Source organism: Carassius gibelio, chromosome B1 (assembly GCF_023724105.1).
Source record: "Carassius gibelio isolate Cgi1373 ecotype wild population from Czech Republic chromosome B1, carGib1.2-hapl.c, whole genome shotgun sequence".
Lineage (NCBI taxonomy): Eukaryota > Metazoa > Chordata > Actinopteri > Cypriniformes > Cyprinidae > Carassius > Carassius gibelio.
Genome location: NC_068396.1, coordinates 4561701 through 4584053, shown reverse-complemented (window position 1 = coordinate 4584053; position 22353 = coordinate 4561701). Strand labels below are relative to the sequence as shown.

The following is a 22353-nucleotide window of genomic DNA, read 5'->3' as shown; positions in this document are numbered from 1 at the left end:
TGACTGGCCAAAGATTTATGCGTTAGGACCACCTGTTTCCCCAGGCCAGACTGCCACAAACAGTGTCTGCCGTCTGCAGGTTCAAGAGCGGTCGTTGAGCTTTTTACAAGGCCGTAGTCCAGCCCAATGTCCTCTAAGCTTGATTTAATGCCATGCGGGCCACCAAAGACTGTCCCCGCTGTCTTCTGTGTCATCAGGGGTCGGATGAGGCATATTCCGATTGATTAAAGGTGAAGGGTTGAAAATTTACTGTCATGTGTTAATGTGCCTCATGGTTATGCTTGGGAATCTACCCATAAGCATCTCTCAAAGATTTTTGTTGTGACCTTGCTAAAAGTTAAATGCATAAATGTGTTGATATGCAAAATCAGATGAGGTTTGTCAACATAATTTTACTTCAATGTCTAGGCTTCACAAGCCCTCCAGATTTTTTGGCTATCGTTGTATCAAAAATGATTGAACATTATAAATATACTTTGTGCAGCAAGCCTCTGCATCCAGTCATAAAAATGGAATGTGCATTTATTCACAGCGTTTGATTAAAATTTGGAAATTTTGGTTAAATAAATCAAAAGAAGAGGAAGAAGAAGAAGAAAAAAGAAGAGGGATTCTCACATAAAATCTCACATGACTCCATAGAACAAATGCATTTGAAACCATTCCCAAATCCCTCTAGATTCTTAAAAACCTTTGTCCCTAACACACACACACACACACACACACACAAATCCTGGGGATCAGGACTGATGGTTTAGGAAGTGCATGTGCATTGGGTTATTTTTACTGCTGGAAGGTCCGAGCATGACACAGTCTTAGCCTTCTCACAGAAGATGACAGTTTTTAAAATAAAATCTCCTGCTATGCCATGGAGTTGCCATGTGTCCAAGGACCTTTAGAAGAAAAAAAAACACCTCCACAGCATCTCACATCAACCCTCATACTTCACAGGTTCTGTGTGACCTTGTCTGCTTTTATGCTCCCACCATTGGTGCTTGGTGCCAGAAAGCTCAATATTGTGTCTTGTCTGACCGTAATGGCCAGTTCCATCCACAATTTGATGGTAATTCACAAGATCCATGTAGAGTATAACATGTAAAATCATAATCTGTTCATCTTATAAATTTGTAATGGGATCTTTGACAATTTTGCAAGTGTTTTTTTTTTTTTTTTTTTTTTTTTTAGTTTGACTTTATTGTATTCATTACTGACATCTTTGCAAATAATTACATTTTTACACATTTAGTGATAATGGATCTAGCTTTATTTAAATTAAATGTATTTATTTCATGCATTTACAGATGTATTCGTTTATTTTTTTATTTTTTTTTTAATTAAAGGATTTTTCTGAAAGACATTTCATATAATGTGACAGACCTTGTCCTGAGAAAATGCACAATGGTGGTATAATCAGCTTCACAAGGAGACACAAGACTTATATATATTTAATCATCTTACTGGTAGCTTGAGATTCAATCGGGGCATGCTGTGAGACACACAGACAAACCAAAAGTATGGGTCCTCTGAAATACACGCTTCTCTATAAATGAGTAATCCTCACGTAATGACAGTGCACCTTTTGTTATTGGGGAAGAACTGGCCATTTGTGACCACAATCTTCCATTTAGACGGTGTCTGGTTTTACAACAATGTCTCCAATCTAATCTGAGATTGAACAGGAGAGGTGTCTCGAAGCTCAATGAAGTAGTCAACGCCAAATTGAAGGTTTAGTGCACTTTTCTTTTATTATACAAAACAGAAGAACGTATGTAAGAGCCAAAACTAACCACTGGATTTACAGTATATCTGAAATGTAAAGAGCTGAGGTATTTTAGGTCTCAGAGTTTATTAGTGATATTTGCCAAGGCTCATACATAGGATTAGGGAAGTATTCATACCCTTAACTCTAACTACTTTGCTATTGCAGCAACTCGGAAAATGCATAAAACATACTTGGGTTACAATTGCAGTCTGACCCATTCTGCAATGCATCTATTTATTTTTCAATACATTATTAGGCTAATTATTTTTTTATCAGTTTTGCATGGGCTAGCAGAAATTACACTTTCTTTAGAAAATGGGCCAACATTTTAACGTAACGTGTATCTTGAGTTCCACTAAAACGTTTTTACCTCTTTGCAGAGGTGAAATGCAGAGTGTGTGTGGTCATTAACTTTAAAAGCATGCTGTCCTGTGCTTTCCTAATGTGTATCCTAAATGATTTCTAATTCTATATCACAGTCGTTAGTAAAAATGACTCTGCTGTTTTGAGTGGAGTCGTGCCAGCAAGAGCGGCTACATCCCATTCTTTAGACCAAGACTTGCCTCAATCATCTGCTTGATGAGGGCCAGACAAAAGCTAATGAAAGCTGAATGTCTGTTTGTTGACAATCCATTTGGCTTTTAATTAAACTTTTAACTATCCATTGGGCTCTCTCCCCAGACGCCTTGGCTTTGCTTCTCAATGGATCGCATTGCCTTAAAGGAAGAAAGGGAAACAAAAGGGTTATTATTGCTCTTTTATCAATCAGTATGTTTCAAGTAATTGAACCAGAATCATATCCGAACACTGACCTCCAGCACCTCAGACCACATCATCTTTAATTTTCAGACATTTTTCATTGTTTACATCATTACTCATTAAATAAGGGGAAGCAGGGTGGAAGATAATGTCTGTTCTGAGGGGGAACAATTGAAATTCAAAGCTAGTAGAGGGAAACAGTCGGGTTCTGAGAGTATAAATCCCATTCATTTTCTCCATAGGGAGAAAAACTGATTTTAGTGATAGTGTTTAAACCCTTCTAGACAGATCTTCCGTGAGTTCTGAGGATGTTAAGTGATGATATTTGCTTCTGTAGAAGCTGCAAGCCAATGTGATTTTATCTTAACTTCATCAAAATCATTTCTGAAAAGAACTACCTAGAGATCCTCCATCGATCAAAGTCAACGTTACCATTGAAAAGTTCACATATTTTTTAAGTTATGCAAGCAAGGTTAGACTTTTTTTTTTTTTTCACAAATGTACTCTCATCCAAAATTAGTACAGGAAATGTCACCCCCCCCCCCCATTCTAATTTATTGTCATGCCTATGAAATTATGCGCACTAAAATAAGGTATAATTTTGAAACTGTCATGGTGTACTTCACAATCAGATAAATTGCAGCAATTTTTTTTTTGCATTGCATTGCATTGCATTGCATTCCAGTTATTTGTCAGGAAAACTTAATGGCCCTGAAATAAGTAATGTTTAAATGAAAATGTTTCCTGGAACATCTAGTTCGCTTCAAGCTAACTTGTCAAGGTATGCCCTCTACATTTTCCATAGCCTTGGGGCCTCCCTTGACAGCATCAAAACTGTTTGTTCTTTAAATAAACATTGGATATCTTAGCATATATTGACCCACTTTTGAGATAAAATCTAGGAAGGTGCAAAAATAACTGTTGCAATGATGTCTTCAAATGGTTTCTCTTGGAAAATCAGCCATGTAAACAGCTAAATTCATAATGACGTGAGGCATTTATAGATCTCTTTCATGTTTGGATCTTCACACAGCATGTATCTAAGAGCTGTGGCCCTGTGAGAACATTGCATTCAAGTTTTATCCTGCACGAATGCATGTATAATAACATGACGTGGTTTGCTGAGAAAGCAAACTAAGTGAGAAAAAAGATAGAGTCATCTCTTCATGCACTACAAGTGCAAAATCATTCTCTTATATTGTACCTAATTTATCACTGAATGTCAGCTGAATCATCATAAGTGAATTTAGGACTTTATTTATTCCTTTGCTGTGTTTCCACAGTAGATAAAGCACAATATAATGCTAGTTACTTCTAAATACCCATCTGCAAATTAGTCTCTGTTGAGGTTTGCATTATGAATTGAATATTAATGTGAAAGTAAATTTTTAATCTGTTAGAAAGTAGTTGACTGTGAAATTTATTTCAAACTACATGAACATTATACACATGCTTTGTAGTGAGGAAAAAAAAGAAGTCCTTTTCAGGACTTTTACACAATTCCAACAGTTTCACATATCCATGGCCACTTGCATATTTTTTTTATGGCAGAGGAAGGAATGGTCCACCGAGGTCTTCAATGGTACAGCCTATTGTTGGGCCCAGGGGTGGAAGGACCATCCATAAATTTTGTCCTGGGCCCTATGAATTTGAGTGTGGGTGCAGTGGGTGTGGTGTCAGGCCTTGGAGAGGTACATCATTTCAAATAAAATATGAATATGAAATATGAAATGCCGAAAACTAGCTGTCCTTGTTGTGCTGTGGCAAAATTCTGCCATTATTAACACACCCTGTTATTATTTCAAGTGATTTGCTATTATTTTGAATGAAGAATTTTGAAGAATTGCTCCAAATTCATTTAAGCTCCAAAAAGGTACCATAAAAATAGCTCATGCGACTTGTGAACTGAATTGCTATTTAAATTCAGATCCAACAAGGTGGCAAACAGGATGCAGCATTTCAAACATATTTAAGGGGGGGGGGAGAGGTGAAATGCTATTTCATGCATAGAGTTTTTTTACAATGTTAAAGAGTTGGATTCCCATGCTAAACATGGACAAAGTTTCAAAAATTAAGTTGTACGTTTGAAGGAATATTTCTGTTCCAAAAATACTCCTTCCGGTTTGTCACAAGTTTTGGAAAGTTTTTTTTCGAGTATGGCTCTGTGTGACTTTAGATGGAGCGGAATTTCCTTATATGGGTGCTAAGGGCACGTCTGCCGGAAGAGTGCGCGCTCCCGTATAGCAGAGCACTGAGAGCACAACAGACGTTCACTGATCAGAGCGAGAGCGTCGCAAAATGTCACAAAAGAAGTGTGTTTTTGGTTGCCAGGGCAAGACAACCCTGCCCAGATTACCAAAGAAAAAACTGCATTAAGGGACCAGTGGATGGAGTTTATTTTTACAGAGCATCAACGGAGTTGTGCAAGTGTTTGTGTTTGTTCCCTGCATTTCGAAGATGCTTGTTTTACAAACAAGGCCCAGTTTGATGACGGATTTGCGTACCGTTTATTTCTTAAGAATGATGCAAGCCCAACGAAAAAGGGTCACGATTGTGTGTAGGAACCGCAGGCGGTGAGTCAAACTGCTTAAAATATCTCTGACTCCATGTTAGTGCGTCCGCCTCCCATCGGAGACACGGGTTCGAGCCCCGCTCGGAGCGAGTCGTTGCTGCTGCTGCCCTCGTTCAGTTTCAGCCTCGGGATCTGATTCTGGATCATAAATAAACGACTGAATCTGACTGTTAGCCATGGTTTATTTTGGATGATGTTTTTTTCCTCAAGGTAATGTCAGAGTCGTTTTAAATATGTTTTTCAACGGCTCTGGGTAATGTCACAGCTTCCAAACGCTCTCAACTGATTGCGTTGATTCTTTAGCTCCGCCCACACGTTGCGCCTCTAGTCGGTCGTGTTTTTCCGGGAAAAATCGGTACAGACTATCTTTCTCTTATGGATATAATAAAACTAAAGACTTTTTGGAGTTATGAATGATGCAGTACTACTCTATAGGTACTCTATATTAACAGGATATTGAGTGAAAACGAGCATTTCACCCCCCCTTTAAAATAATTACAATTCCAGGAAATGCATACAACTCTACAAACTTTGAGTGGTGGCTTGACAAAGTTCTCAAATCCTGAAGGTTGGAAGGTTTTATGGATGGATGGCTTAATGGATGGATTGGTACAGTATATGGATTGACAGATACTGTAGATGGGTACAGTTGTGGATCAATTGATGGATATACAGTAGATGGGTCGATGGATTAATGGATACAGTAGATAGATGGATGGAAGGATCAATGGATACAATGGATGGATGGATGGATGGATGCATTGTTGGATACAGTAAATTAATTTATTGATCAATAGATTCAGTGGATGAGTGGATGCTTCTTTGTTTAGTCTGTCCAACCCACTGATAATCTTCTACTAAAAAGTACTCTTTTTTCATGATTGACAGACATAGCACTATAAGAATTATTATTTTATTTGTTTTTAAGCAGTGAAGGGGTCTCTTCTTCAAATAATAAACAGATCTGAAACAACATGAGGGCGAGTAAATAATGCCAGAAACCAATACCTGTTAATGACCCAGGGGTCTATTTTTGTCCTGTATCAATATACACAGACCTGGGTGTTGAAGTTCTTGCATGTGCATTGACCTCATTGGCAGAAAGTTCCTCTGTGATTAACCTTAATTGTGTTCGCTTGTACAGTGAGCATATTTACCATGACAGGTGATGAGTGTGAGACAGCTAACTTTATCCTGATGAATGTTAATCAATGGCACACTGACTAAACTGTATCCTGCTCTCTTTATTCCCAATGGCCGCTGGGAGACTGACAAATCGAGTTTGGTGTGCAGTCTCATTTTGAATTCACAGGCTTCACATTTTGCATTCAGGCTTTGTGTGTATTTACTCCAGAGAGAGTTATTACTATGTTCGAGTTTCTTCTCCTGGGTGGTGATTTGTTGGGAGAACAAGACGAGTGTTCTTTTCTGGTGGCTTTGGAACTTAGTACTTCTCCCAGCTGTTGACTGCATGAAACATCCCTGGATAGTGCTAAGAGATAAGCAGATGTATAACCAGGTGTTTATGAAGGGTTGCAATTAAACGAGTAGTCATCTGGAAAAGTGTTTCTTATCTGGCACGGATCGCAGGTCTGGTCCCAATAGGATAATGGACAGCAAGTAAATACAATACCAAATGCAAATAACAAAAGCTAAAGCTTATAGTTGTGTTTAGTTATTATAACAATTATTTCATTTTAATCACAATTAATCAATTAATCAATTAAAGCAATCAATCACATTGTTATGACCACAACTAATAATGCATTCAACAGTAGTGTATTGCATGTTCATTTAAAAGTACTGCTATATGAACAAAAGTGCAATAACATCAGGTTTTCAAACTGCAGAATTGATTTTACATAGTTACATTTAAATATATTTCTTGTAAATCTAATCTTATAACATTAATGTAATTAAATTAAATATAAAACATTTTATAATTTGTTATTGAAAAAAAAAAAAAGAAGTTATTCACAGAGTCCAGAGACATCATAACATTATTACAGGCATCGTCTGAGTATAGACCATCACGTTCGCGGGACCCATAGTAGCAGAGTGCAGCACGGGACAACACTTGATAGGCGGGTAGAGACTTGTATGTGCGGGATGCGGGAAAATAAATAGGGTGTGCTCACACTAGGCAATCTTAACCCCCAAGTCCTGGATCGTTTGACTAGTGTGATCGCTCCGTTTAGCAGTCCCTGGCTCGGTTGGAAGAGTTGGGCAAGAGCAAGTTTCAGTTATATATGTCACAGTGTCTGGTTTGTGTTCCCTGGGTAACCACTAGATGTTCTCTTTCCCCACGATCTCTGTCTATCATTGCACTCAGCTGTCACTGGTTATTAATCATTGTACTCAGCCAATTCCCCATTAGCATTGTCATTTCCCTGTGTATTTATACCCTGTCTGTTTTAGTATGTGTCACAGAGTTCTTGTAGTTATCACACCTCTTCTTAGTCTTGCTCTTGCCCATTTGTTTTGTGTCTGTTTATGATGGATTTGTTTCTTTGGTTTTGACCCCTGCCTGGACTGATTACGATTTGGATTACCCATCAAATAAACGTACTGCATTTTGGATCTACCTGTCCTGTGTTCTTGTGTGGGGATCGTGACACATATAGATCAGTGTGAGCACTAACCGTACCAGAGTGCAGATCTTCTGATACATGCTGCATGATTGCGTGAATATTTCTGAGCAGCAAAAGCGATAGATGGGTGAAGTAATATATTGTGAGAGGGATGTGTGGGTCACAGGTCGGTCAGGCTCATCACCCACTACACCAGGGATAGGCAACTCCGGTCCTGTAGGGCCACTATCCTGCAGAGTTTAGCTCCAACCCTAATGAAACACACCTGAACAAGGCAATCAGTGTTTTCTGGATTTACTGGATAGATACTGGCAGGTGAGTTTTTATGAGGGCTGAAGCTAAACTCTGTAGGATAGTAGCCCTCTAGGACCGGTGTTGCCTATCCCTGCACTACACACTCCCTCACTCACGCATTTATCTCCAGCACTTGTTCACCATCCAGTCATCTAATCACCAGCACCTGTTCGCCATCAACCCATCAGCTCACCTCCACATAAAAGCACACACCTCAGTCTCTCTCATGGTCCGATCTCGTAGCTGCATAGCAGAACCTCTCCTGTTGTTGAGCTACCTGCATGGACTGCTTACAATCCTTGCTACTTACCCTTCATTGAATCCATTTCACAGACCCCTGTGTTTCTCCAGTGTCTCTCCCGAGTGTCTCCTGCGATCCATTCTCCATGTTCCCCTCTTCTGTGTGAACCCTGAGGTGTGTGCAATATGTCTGTTCCCCTGCTGCATCAGTTTATAATATCCTCTGCATATCTCCCATACTCTACTCAAACACACCCCCAATATACCAAACTCACTTTTATCTTCTGTCTCAGTGTCCATGTGTTACAGTGTGTTACCGCATCCCATATGACTCAAAATAATAAACCAAAAAAGTTAACATGACAATTCACTCCACTGTGCTAAACAAGCGGTTTTATACTGTCTTCACGTGTTATTGGACACTTCCTATCTCCCATTTATGAAGTTATGATTAAGAGCTTGTAGCATTCTTTTCTGTTAAAAATATTTTTGGTTTGGTTTAAGTTATGGTAACTTGTAATAACAACTACATATACTCTAGTTGGGCCTAAAGACCCAGTATGCATTTATTTATTTCCTTCATTTTTATTTTGTTTTATTTTATTTTCCCATTCTGGTACTGGGCATTGATGTCCAGTTTATAATCTCAGTCCTTAAAATCTATTGAGAACCACAGATGTAGAATTTATTTAGAAAAGTGGAACTGTTTTATTTGAACACATCTGCCACTCATTTGTGTCACCTCATCAGCTATAGGGTGGTAAAGGCGGTCTATAGGCATATAAGCACAACTTCCAATGAGATCACCTGATAACTGTCATTCAGTATCACTCTTTACTTGGAAAAGATTGACAGGAAAGGGACAAAAAAAAAAAAATATATATATATATATATATATTTTTTTTTTTTTTTGCCAGACATTAATAGGTAACCTGCATTGCATTCAAGGTATACAATTTAACAGTAGGTGTGTTTACTGGAAATCCATGACCTTGTTATTATCAGTGCTATGCTCTACCAGCTGAGCTTTCTTAGAAATTGAGCCCTGAACACCTTCCTGGAAATAAAACTCAGCCAGTTGTTTAGAATAAGAAATGGCATGTAGGTCAAAGCCAAAACCCATAAAGAAAGTTATTTTAAAGAAGATGTCAATGCATATGCACAACTGTTTATGCTGGTAGAAAAATGTTTTTTTCTTTATGGCGCAGTATTGATAAAGGTGATGTTTCAGAAATCAAAGGTTGCAGAAAACTTGACTCACAGTTTGTTACTTGCTTTCTCTTTCATCATCTACTAGAACATCAATTCAGGATTGATACAGTACTATCCATGTCCAGATCATTTTTTTTTACTGACCAGATTGAACCCTATAAAGCCATTATATCATGTTGGATACACTAACTTCTAAGGTCTCTGAATGATCAACTTGATCAAAACTTTGCTGAAAATTCTGTTGTGCAGAATCATAAGTAAAACTGTTTGAAGTTCTCATTAGTCAATAAAGTCCATTGTGTGCTTATGCATTACAGCAAAGATACATTTTTCTGACTTTTGGCTTCATAACAGAATGTCATGTTCAAAGACCTTGTTTTTCCTCTCTGTTTTATGCTGTGATGCACCAACCACTTTTTGAGATCGATACACCTTAAACTTCTGGCTCTAAGAAAAGAAAAAAAAAAAAGAAAAATGAGGGATAGAATAACAAACAAAGCAACCTACTTAAGTCAGTTCAATGCAATGAAGAGCCTCTGCAGTTGTCTGGGAAACAAAACAAGCACTTCAGGTTGAACACTTAACATCCAATTCAGCTAGCAGTACTTGGCCCTCTACCTGCATTTTAAGGATGTGGATCAATTTTTGGGTGCCAGTTTTGAGCTGTCGGGTTAAAACCTTCCAGAGAGTTTTGAAGAAAACATTAAAAGTAAAACTAAAACAACCAACTATGAATAGCGTTTTGGGGATACGAATCCACTCTTCAGCAGATACAAGTGTTCTTGAATCTTCTGAATGCTCTTGAAGGCATTCACAGTGTGGTTTAGACGAGCAGATGAATGAGTATTCACTCTTGTAGGTTTTTCACTTACATAGCAACTTGTACATTTTCCAAAGAGCTGGACAAAGACACCAGTCGAACAGGGGCACAAAAGTTAATCAACTAGTTGACTTCAATGCTCTGCCATGACACTTTAAGCTTGACGTCGACTAGTCACTGGTCATATAGAGGGCACAACAGGATAAGGAATCCTTGAAGGACTTCTGTATTTACACTTAGTTTCTAAACTGTTAAAATGACAAATAAATGCATGCTCTGAAAGCGCTCCACAAGACATGTGTGATTATATTACTGGATTCTCAAAATTGAATGGGAGAATGCATGTTTTAAACAGCCTATTAAAAATGAATCGCCATTCTAATCTGATGCGCTACTGTACAGTAACACACACACACATAGACTACAGACAGTAAAAGAACTGATACAAATTAGCTGTTATAGAAGCAATGGGCAGCGCTGTGTCATATGCCATATCTGTGCACAAGATGTTTGAGTCTCAGCTCCAGAATAATTTGTTCATTATTGACGTCACCAGCAACTAGTCGACTCCGACTCGACTTTCATGTGAAAAATCTAAAGTTGTTCAACCCCTAGTGTATTCAGGATTATAATGCTTGAACTTTGATGGAAAACCATAATGTAAAGCTATTTTTACTTTATATGTTACTACGTTTGTCCATTTGTTCATTCTTTCATTCATTCATGTTTGTTGCAGTCTAATTAAGATTTAGCATCAGGACTAATCCTTGATTCCTCTGTTTAGCCAGGTTTTGGAAGAGGATTCATGTCACCATGTGAGGAATTGAACCAGCAGAGAGGTACAGTACAGCAACTGCACTTACCAAATAATGGACGTGTTTTGGCCATCCTGAGTCTCGCTTTGCTGGCAATTAATCAGCAGGAGACCTGACGCATGCTGGAGACAGACGGCCACACTAAAGCTGCCCGTTTTAGAGCAAATACTGTCACTATATCTCACAGCGGTTTTGAAACAAAGTAATATTAGTTACTTGGTCAAAAGAAGGAGGTCTCTGCCTCAGAGACCCGCAAACGAGAGACAGCGAGGAGACAGATACCCGGACAGATTGGTTTTGGCAATAAAAGGCTTGGCTCGGCTGATTCATGTCAGGGCCAGGCTGGGGTTTCCATACTCAGCATGGTCTCAAGAGCCTCGGCGCTGACCTAGATCTCTAAACTATGCCTGCAAGACCCTGAGGGTTTGCCTTGACTCTGCAGGGGGACTCTAGCTAACAGGGGAAGACGTATATGGGGTTGTCTCAGAGGCCACAGAAGCCCCAAGAACCCATCAAGCTGGGGATAACAGCAAAAAACTTAAAATAGAAACCATTTCACTTATAATACTTGAAATCTCGAATTAAAATTTATTTACAACATGAACAACCACACATCTAATGTGAGTGGCGCTTGTCTTGTTTAAAAAGTCAATTCATGAAGTAATGAATATGGTAAACTGCTCCAGGTTTATGCCTTTGGTTAAAACACTTCTTACCTCATACAGTCTGACCATAAATGTATTTTTTTTTTTTTTTTTCAAAATACACTTAATTGAATACTGTATAGATGGATACTATATAGATGAATGGAGGGCGGTGTTATATTAGTACCAAGAACTACTTTAGTAGTATCCAAATTTTTCATTAATGCTGTTCAAAGATGTCAAATGTATTGAGTCTTGAGTCTCTTCTATTTAACAAGTTTGCGTTGTCCCTAATTCAAGTGAATGTAATTTAATGCTGTATCATGCAATAACAGTCTGCATCCATGGTCCAACATCTGGTTTGGAAATGCATTAAAAACACCACTCTTTTCACGATAAATAACAGACAGATTCTAAGATCAGCATTTTCCATCAAATTCTTTACCATAATCAGATACCCATCTCCAAGAAAATCTTTCCCAGAATGCCTGAGCTTGTGGGTTCGACCGTGTCTTGGTCTCCAAATGAGCTGGCAATTGAGAAACTGGAGCCAAATTGCAAAAAATCAGGTAGGAAATCTCTTCAGTGTCAGAGTGAGCTAGATGAGGCATGGCATGGGCATTGACCTTGTCATCAGTTCCGTTTTGACAAGGTAAGAAGGCGGGATTGTGGTCAGAGTCCATCATATTTGGCCTGTCAGCTGCTCTACTCTTTTGTCTATGTGACTTGGAGCTCTAAACCAGAGACGTTTTATCACAGCGGTATGTAGTTGTTTTCTCACTGCTCGTGATTTTAGGCATTTATAAAATGCTTTGCAAATCAAACATGCATATCCATCTCATTTTTCTTCGCAGCTTAATTGAAATACGCAGCGAGTCATTAAAAAGCTGAATTTTTTTGCTTTAATGAACATGCCAGCTTGGTGATGTCCCTGCCCATCAGATACTAACTATACGTTTATTCATTGTTATGAAAATGTTCCAGGACCAAGGCTGACTGAATAAAAGTTCAGTTCCTATTTCCTTTATTAAACTGGACTTTATTTTTAATGAGTTATTGAGTTATAGACTGTATTCAGTTTTATTATCTTCTTGCAGAAAGGTTGTCCTGCTCTAGTGGCGTAGTGCATTTTTCACTACATCTGGAGCGTGACATTTTTTCTCTATGCTGAGACGCACCTGTGGTGTGAAAAAAGGAAGACGGTTGACAGGCGAGACAGTGATAAACAACATCATTAATTTTCATTAATTTTACAGGTATGTGAAAATGAGCTCCAAATGCTTGCAAAAACAACACAGTGGTGTTTATCCTCCTAAGGGTTTCTTGTTTCCATGTTACAACATTAACAGTCAGTATGTCTTTGAAATTGCACGTCACAAATGAAAAATAATAATAATAATAATAAAGTGATTAAAATAGATGTCAGTGCAGTATGAACATAATGTAGGATCATAGCAATCCTATTTAATTACCATTACAGGTTTTTATTTTACATGTCCTATTTTGAAGTCTCTAGACTCTGGCAATTAAAGGATGATAAAGACAAGGATTGCTGCCTTTACTGTAAGTGAATATAAAATAATTTTTCCAAATGGGCCAAACTTTTTTAAATGTTGTTTTTAGTTGTAAAATTTTCATTTTTAATTTACATAAAAAGTAGAAATTACCTGTTAGAATGCATATTCAGAAAATGTGCACGTGTGTGTGTTTGTGTGTGTGCACGTGTGTGTGTGCATGTGTTTGAATGAATTGACTGATTTACAAGGGCATTCCCAGAAAAAAAGTGTATTTTATTTATTTATTTTTCTTCCAAAAGGTTGCTCACCAAATACAATGTGACAAGCAATTGCTTTGTCCTTTAAATAATTTGATAAGTGGAGAAAAAGGGCTGTAATTAAAATGCCACAATGTTACAAATAATCTTAAAAAAATAGGTAGAGTTTTCATGGTTTTTCTTTTGAATTTAAAGTTTATTTGACCAAAATGTTCTTAGCACAGTTTGAATAATGCATTTTTTTTTTTTTTTTAGGTTTAAAGGAAACGTCCATAAACATCGCCAGTACTTTTCATTTTTTTCTATGGATTTTTCTATGGAGCATGGTCTGTATGCAGCATGCTCAATCTCACAGAATTTAATTCTCCACGAACAATACTGACACTTTTCATTAGCATTATATTACAACGACAGCTGGTGAAAATTGACCAAAGTTGCTGATAGACTTTGACAACAGCCCAACATCAATGATTATATCTACGCTTTAAGAAATGGTGCTTTACCGTGGCCAGCTGCTTTGGATAACACAGATAACAAACATTGTCTTCAGCTATCATGGTGCTACTTAATTCAAAAGACAGATGTTGAGAAGAACATAATTCTTGGCAGGCTTGTGAACAGCTGGCCGGTGGGTGCTTGATTCTCAGAAAAGCCAAGATCACTGTGCTCTGCCACAGAACGCCTTTTGCAGGAGCCAACTTCAGAAAGGTCTCTCTTTAATCAAGTTTTTAGCAGGACGTCTAATAAACTAAATCCTGTTAAAGTTGTGATAAATCATCTTAGGAGGTTTCCTCTTTAAATACAGCTGGCACCTCCATTCATTCAAACACTGTTTGTTCATCTCAGCTTGTCTTTTATCCATGAAGGGAAGTGGGTGGGACTAGAAGATGAAACATTCACTGCAACGATTGCTGTTGCTAGGCTAATGCTAAGGTGTTGATAGGGGACTGTTAGGCTTTTCTGAATGGTTGTATAACGGTAATAATGTGCTTGATAAGGCAACTCATTTGACTAACTTCAACTCTATTTCAAATCCCAGTGAGCTACCTTAAGCCCCTTTCACACTGCCATTCCGGCAAATACAGGGGTAAAGTGTTCCTGCAATTGTTCCCGGGTCGCTAGATTTTGCACTTTCAAACTGCCAGTGATGACCCGGTATATGTGCGTGCTTTCACACACAACCCTTGAAGATCCCGTAAGGACACGTGACTTCAGCGCGTGACGTGTAATGTACGAGTCGACAAAGCTAGGCACGTTATACTTTCACTGAAGCAAGCAAACGATCTCGCCGTCAGTGCGGAAAGTGAGGAACTAACTGATCTCTGCTTCATTGCAGTTTGCACATATGTTTTCGTCGCGAATGTTGATCTTCCTTCAAAACAGCCGGTAAAAGAGTCGCGCGATAATGCGCGTCATCACTTCGACACGGAATTAGATCTGGCTTTTGTTCACACAGCGCTAGTCCTGGGTCGAACCCCGCAATGCTACTAGGTCCCCGACCCGGGTTCAGTGCGGTAATCGATCCCGGGACGTGGTTGCTTTCACACAGAAGGCGACCCGGCAATGTTCCGGAAATATTGCGGGTCCGACCTGCAGTGTGAAAGGGGCTTTACTGTCTGCACCCTATATAGGCAGCTCACTTCTAAGGCAGCATTACAAGGAGATGGAACCTTTTAAGTCACTGATAGTTTTGGGCCACGACCTTATACACACATTAGTGCTCCCCATTGATTGATTGAATGATTTTGTTTTACAAGTACATAGTTCCTGTCACAATATTTCACCTTTAAAAATGCTTAAAAACCTTTGGAGGTCTGAAGATTTGTCAGAGACTGTGCACAGATTCATCAATCATCATAACTTTTCCTTCCAAACTTATTTATGTATTTAATTATTTGTATTAAGTTTTATTTATTTAATCTTTTTTTTTTTTTTTTTTTTTTTTTTTTTTGCAGTTGTTGTTGGCATATTTTGATGGATGACTTTCATGTTTAGATATGTGTGCTGCTTTAAATCATTTTGTCATTTATTGCTAATTGCTATAATTAAAGACTAACGGAACCAATCACCCAGTGTCAAACTTTGAAAAAACTTTCTGTGTTCCAACTTTTATTATTTGTTTGAGAGTGAACTTTGCAATCAGAATGAGTTAATATATTTTAGAAATTACTTGTGTTGTGGAACAACAACAACAACAACATTGACCCAAATTAGCATTTATGCATATTTAATGAGTTTTGAAGAGCTGTTAGTATAATTATGTATATATGTTTATGAATATGTAATTATAATATAATTTTAATAGAATGTAATATAATAATTTGTAAATCTATAATTGTTAATCCAATTAAATTCATGAAATGTATAGTTTATATATATATATATACATAAATGTTAGTAGACATATATATCTATAATATATGAGCTGTTATAATGTAAAAAAAAAAAAAAAAAATATATATATATATATATATATATATATATATATATATATATATACACACACACACACACACACACACACACACACACACACACACACACACACACACACACACACACACACACATATATATATATATATATATGTATATATATATATATATATATATGTATATATATATATATATATATATATATATATATATATATATATATATATATATATATATATATATATATATATATAATTTATTTATTTATTTATTTTTTTTTTTTTTTTTTTTTTTTTTTACATTATAGGTCTGCAGTACCCGGTGTGAGAGCTGTCTGGTAATTCTTTGCTGCCAGATGGTGCAGTTACAGTATCAACCAGCAGTGGATAATGGGGCCATATAACCAGCCAAACCTTGACTCCTTGATGTTAATGATATCAAAGTGAAGGACGTACACATTTGTCATGTGCACAACAAAGTTAAAACTGTAAACTGAGCACATGCCATTGTAATTGCCACCTCTGAAATGGAAATTGAATTTGTATTCCCTGTGCATTATTGTCTCCTTGAAGCATTTTCGTTTTGTTTAAAACTCGACTTTCAATTGTCCAGGGGAAGGACATCTTTGATAGAAGTTAGTTATGCAAGGTTATAAACCAAGGACACAAATAAACACTTGGGGTTTAGCCAAGGAAAGCAGTGAACAGTGTATTTCAATTAGAGATCAAGTAAATACATCAAAACTGTGATGTATTCCCATTTGCATTGGTTAATGTTCAATTTGCATGCATCTAAACCAGGATTTACCATATCAAAAAACAGTACATTGTTCATTTTTTAAAAATTATATCTAATGCGCTGATTTTGATGTTATGGAAATGTACGCTATTGCTTAGATATTCGCAACACATTCACTTGGTTTAGACCTTTTTTGAAATGATATATGTTGATGATTTGTAGTGATTCTTTGGGAGGTAAACGGTAAAGTATTTGGAGATTAACAGTTGTAACTTTATTTATGATATAATGATCTATTACTACTAGTAGTGGTGGTAGTAGTAGTAGTGGCAACGGTAGACTCTTTATTTTAGCACTTTAATTTAACAGTGTAAATTAGGGTGAAAAAAATAAAATAAGAAAAGAGACATTTTAACTATTTGTATTATTTATTTAAGAGGATAAGTAGCTTTAAAATAAATGGCTATAATTACAATGTTTAATTTATTTTGGATTGTTTTATTCTCAGAAATCCATTTAACATGATACCATACTGCAATAATGGACTTAGATCTCTCATGTAATGAAAAGAAAGGAAAACAAATGTTATGGCCTATCTATGGAAATGTCTCTTTTGATGCTATATTAGTAATAATTTGTGCTGCATAGCATTTTTCAATCCAGCTGAACTTCTGAAATCTCATAAATGTAATCGTCACTTTCGGGTTCACTCGGGTTCATCGGGGACTGTCGGCTTTGTATCACCGCAGTGCCAGACTTAGAATCTGCTATTCTGAAGAAGAAAAGACAGAGAGAGTGAGAGAGACGGGGTGAAGGAGAGACAGGAAAGTTACAGCAGCTGAGTCAGACAGCTGAGCGTTCCCAGTATAGAGTGCTTTCAAGTGCAACAATTAGTGGTACACATCTCAGTTTGGTTTGCATGCAGAGAAATTGTACACGGACTGAAAGGTGGCAGCATAATTTATTTCCACCCGGCAAATGTGATTTCATTTAAGCAAATGAGTTGGAGAGGCAGCGCGACTGATAGAGCTGACAGTCACTCGCCGTATTGCGGGTTCATCGGTCAGATTACTAACTTTGGCTCTCATGTGGCAGATGGGTGCATCACATAATATCAAATCTGATTTATAATCCATTTGGGTTAATGGTTATGCGACTGCAGAGTTTAACGGTTTAGGGCATCAAAACATAAATTATACAGCGCATCTGCATTGTATACTTGCAGAGATCCTGCTTCCAAAAAGCTTGTCATTTCCGCACCACAGTGGCTCCAAACAGAACTGCAAAATTGATGCCATTTTCGCCCATTGTTTGCACAGACATATTGTCCAAGGGCTCCAGATTAAAGTGCTTATCCACTAATGTTGGAGGGTGTGGTTTTATCATTTACTTGTCGTCATGTCATTCCAAAGCTGTATTTTTCTTTTAAGAGAAAAACAAAGGTGCATACAATTTACAGTTCTGAATATTATATATACTTTTATATATTTTATATATAACATAAAATATATTTTTATGCTTATTTTTTTTTTCTATTTTCAGTTTTATTTATTTTTAGTATCAATTATATTTATTTTCCATTTAGTCAGTTTTGTGATTCAAGTTACATTCATACATTGCTAATTCTCTTTTGCTTTTCATCTATTATTAATTTTAGTTAACAAAATTATGCCTTTAAATATCAAGGCGGGTGGATATGTTTGATAAGACAAAAAACATTATACTGTGAGTATGCATTATGTAAGCACTACAAATCAATAGCAGCAGTTTTTTTTTTTTAAAAGTGCAGGCTATCTGGGGAAAACTCTAATTGTATTCTGGATTACAGATGAACACATTACACCAGAGATAAAATAAAACGAACAAAACTTGCAAAAATAGGGATATAATGGGAAACTCACTCTTTCACATGACTCCCGTGGTTCCCCAATGCATTGAACCCTGTAGATTGACGCGTCAGCTGTAGAATTTCTCCCAGCGGTGTGTTGTAAGCTGGTCAAGCGTTGTAACATGGTGCTCAAAGTTCAAACAATTTCAACTTTGACCTTGTTTCCCGCTGATCTTTCAAAGCAGAACCAGTGATTACTGGACAATCCCCATGATATGTCCGATGTCAGTCTTCATAATGGCAGGTCCAAACAAAAAGATAATTTGTTTAACTTTATTAAATTCCTCATTTATTTTCTGATCATGGTATAATATCATAATTCAATTTAACCGTTTTTTTTTTTTTTGATAATGATGATTTTACATGCTATTCTGTAATTCAGAGGAATGTAAACTAAAAATGAAAACTTACATAAAACAAATAGTTTTATATAAATAATTTGAAAAATAAATCAAAACAAACACTTACTAAACCTAACCTAACCCTCACGATAGATAGATAGATAGATAGATAGATAGATAGATAGATAGATAGATAGATAGATAGATAGATAGATAGATAGATAGATAGATAGATAGATAGATAGAATTATCCGCAGGGAGTAACATTCAGTACACTGCCTACACAGCAGTCTTTGTTCATACTGCTCCGGTTTATACAGTGTGATTCACTAGCTTACCTTGCACAGTGAAGTCACATATCTCTTTCTCCTGGCACACTTTGTCTTGTATGTGAAGTTAAGCCTGGCTTTGAACCAAATATTCGAGCTGATAAGTCATTTTCAGAAGTAAAAAGCTCACTTTTTCTACCTCAGAAGCAATTGTTCTGCAAGGCGAGCTAATACATGTCAAGATCAGGGCAGCCCTTGGTATTTCTGCAGGCCCGCTGAAGTTATTATGCGAAAGAAGACTTCATTCTTCGTCTGAAGTTCACAGCGCATTAGGTTGAGTAGTTCAATGCCATGTGGAAATTTATAGCACCGAACAGGGCAGAACAATATGGCACACACACTGTGCGGGTGTTATTCAAAGCATGACCTGGTGGAACTTGTGTTTGCAACAATTCGCGTGCTATTGCATGTCATGCTTTGTTTGATGCGTGCAGAGATAGTTGAACTGCTCGGGTTTACAGGGCATTTGTCTTTTACAGGTACAGATATATGAAGCCTATAAAAGAAGTCAATGCAATACTGAAACATGTTTATGGATATTGTGAGAGTGCAGGTGTCCAATCTGACCTCGATTTCAATTTGTTTTTATTGGCATGGATCTTCTGCATACGTTACACTGAACTACACTGAAGCTACAGTATATAATGTATATATAATAAATGCACAGCCTGATTGCACTGTAAGTTGCTTTGGATGAAACTGTCTGCTAAATGCATGAATGTAAATGTAAAACTATGAACAAAGTGCTGTATTTGTGTGAAGATAGTCCAAGACTATTGCCACTATACTATGAAATAGTGAAGTCATAAATTCCCCAAAAAAATGTATTACCTATACGACCACTCAAAAGTTTGTCTGTAAGATTGATTTGATAATATTAACCATTTGCAACACTGATAATAATAAATATTTCTTCAGCAGCAAATCAGCATATTAGAATGATTTTTGATGGATAATGTGGAACTGAAGATCACAGAAATAAATTACAGTTAAGATACATTCAAATAGAAAATCCTATTGATATTTCACAATATTACTGTTTTTTTTACAGTATTTTTGATGAATAAATGCAACCTCTGTGAGCTGAAGACTTAATATCCAGAAATATTACACATTTTACTGACCCCAAGCTTTTGAAAAGTATTGTATATTTACTCGTAGTGTTATCAAATAAAATCTGCATTGTCTACATATCCCGTCTTATTAAAGAGTCTTAATAAGAATTCAGGAGTGCATACATATTATTGCCAAATAACTTCATTAAAAAAGTATTATCCTGTGCTTGGCATCCATGAGTTTCAAAGTTCTTTCTGTATTTTGTATTTAAAAAAAAAAAAAAAATACACAATGTACTTTCTAAGACAAACATGCCAAATTGCGCACATTCATTGCTTTTGTTTTCCCCAAATCCGTCGAGTCATTAAGCAGACGCTCGCTCTCAGGAGAACTTGGTGATAATTGAAGCAGGTGGGAGCAAAAGCAGTTGGAAATGTCAATCACTGTTCAGTTAGTATAACTGTCTCTGTTATTTTGGTAATCTGACTCCAAGAGTGGTTCAAATATTGAAGAAAATTATCTGGTGTCATTTCGAGTTCACTGCTTTTTTCCCCATTAGCCCCGGGGGGAGCCTGCTAGTACACAGTAGATATGATTTATTATGAATCACGGGTGTCAGATTGTGTTTAGTTTGAAGGTATTCTTCAGTAAGTGGCTATGTTCACACAGTCAGTGTTTGGGATTGAAAACCATATTTACTAACAGGTGTGACTCTCGTTCCGTTCATATGATGGCTTACAAATGCTGCTCAAAAGACCCACAAGGTCTAATGACCCATTTCCAAAGTGATGGACTTTATCTAGGCCTTCTACTTCCCTATGTGGTTCTAGTTAAACCCAGTTTGTTTTCTTGTCTCAACAGCCTTCATTACAAACAAACAAACCAACATAAAAAAAATAATTACAAATTTTTTTAGCCATGTATGAAACAAACAAACAAACAACAACTTTGTAAATGAAACTGCATTCAATATTCCAGAAATTGTGAGTTCCGTCATACATAAAAAAAAAAAAAAAAATACAAGCAGATTTACAAGTACTTTTTGGTAGGCTGGTCATTTTTGACCAGGAACACCACAAGTGCAATAAGGTGGGGAAAAATCCTGTGAAAAGAACATTATTTATTATTTATTTATTTATTTTTTAATTAGTATTATACAGTTCATTTGCATTAACTAGCATTTCAAGAAAAAAGAATATCCTCTCCGGGTCAACATGACAAAAACTAACATGTTTTAATTGCTCTTTAGCACAGCTGCATCTCTAAAAGTGTATTATTTGATTTCCCTTCCCACTGATTCCTATGAGACTCTCGCAGAGGTTGGCATGCAGGCATGCATGTTTAAATGCTTCTCTCTCTGTGACCTAACAAGCATGCCTCCATGTGCTTGGGTCCCCACAGCTGTGGTCAATCTGCTAACAGGCAATTTGAGTTCCTGATCCTGTGGTGCAAATTAAGGATGCTTATTGGATTCCTTGTGTCAATTCGTGCTCAGCATTTGACACCAGAATGGCGACCCAATGGTGCATTCACGCTTGGCCTCGCACAACTTGCTTGTAGAGGCAGTGAAATGTTTGCATCTTGTGAAATAGAAAGTTTCACAACGCAATGCCCATTTACACAAAGAACAATAACAGTAATAATTTAAGAATCCACAACAATGCAGTGCATTGGTGTTTTTATTGTAAGTGTGTGCTGTCATTTTGTCGTTTTTTATATGCTCAAGCTCTTTAAAGATGTAAAAAAAAAAGTTGTAAATGTGATTCCAATGATATTTATCTGTGCCATTATCATTATAATCATGGTGTGGACTTTGCTTTCATGCCACTTATTTCTAACCTCCAGAGAAAATGCCTTCACATCTGTTAAAGCATGGAATTCAAGGTTGTTTTTGTTGCACTTTATTCCAGGTCAGTCCTGAGAATCTGCATGCTTGCAAATGTCTCTGCTCCTTCTTGACTGTAGCACTAATTAGTACATCCCGTTACTTCTAACATTTTACTTATCCTTCCAAGTACACGCTGATTTGCGTACTGCTGATTGCTGGCATTTTAGTGCTTTAAAATGGCCACTAAAGCCAAAATAT

At 36.9% G+C, this 22353-nt stretch overlaps 2 long non-coding RNA genes across 3 annotated transcripts in view; one reads left to right on the top strand and one right to left on the bottom strand.

The window, feature by feature from the left end:
* The window catches only part of LOC127948491 (uncharacterized), a 69388-nt gene extending 56319 nt beyond the window's left edge, over positions 1-13069 (top strand). The window contains exon 3 of one of the 2 annotated variants that reach the window (XR_008152094.1): positions 11036-13069. This is a non-coding gene — a long non-coding RNA (uncharacterized LOC127948491). Of the gene's footprint in view, positions 1-11031 lie in introns of both variants that reach the window. The other variant, XR_008152093.1, reaches the window with a different exon arrangement.
* On the bottom strand, positions 1315-19583 carry LOC127948490 (uncharacterized). The gene is made up of 3 exons (XR_008152092.1): positions 19221-19583; positions 18555-18771; positions 1315-2475 (listed from the first exon to the last, which is right to left on the bottom strand). It is a non-coding gene; the product is annotated as an uncharacterized LOC127948490 (long non-coding RNA).
* Between the last annotated feature and the right edge of the window lie 2770 nt (positions 19584-22353).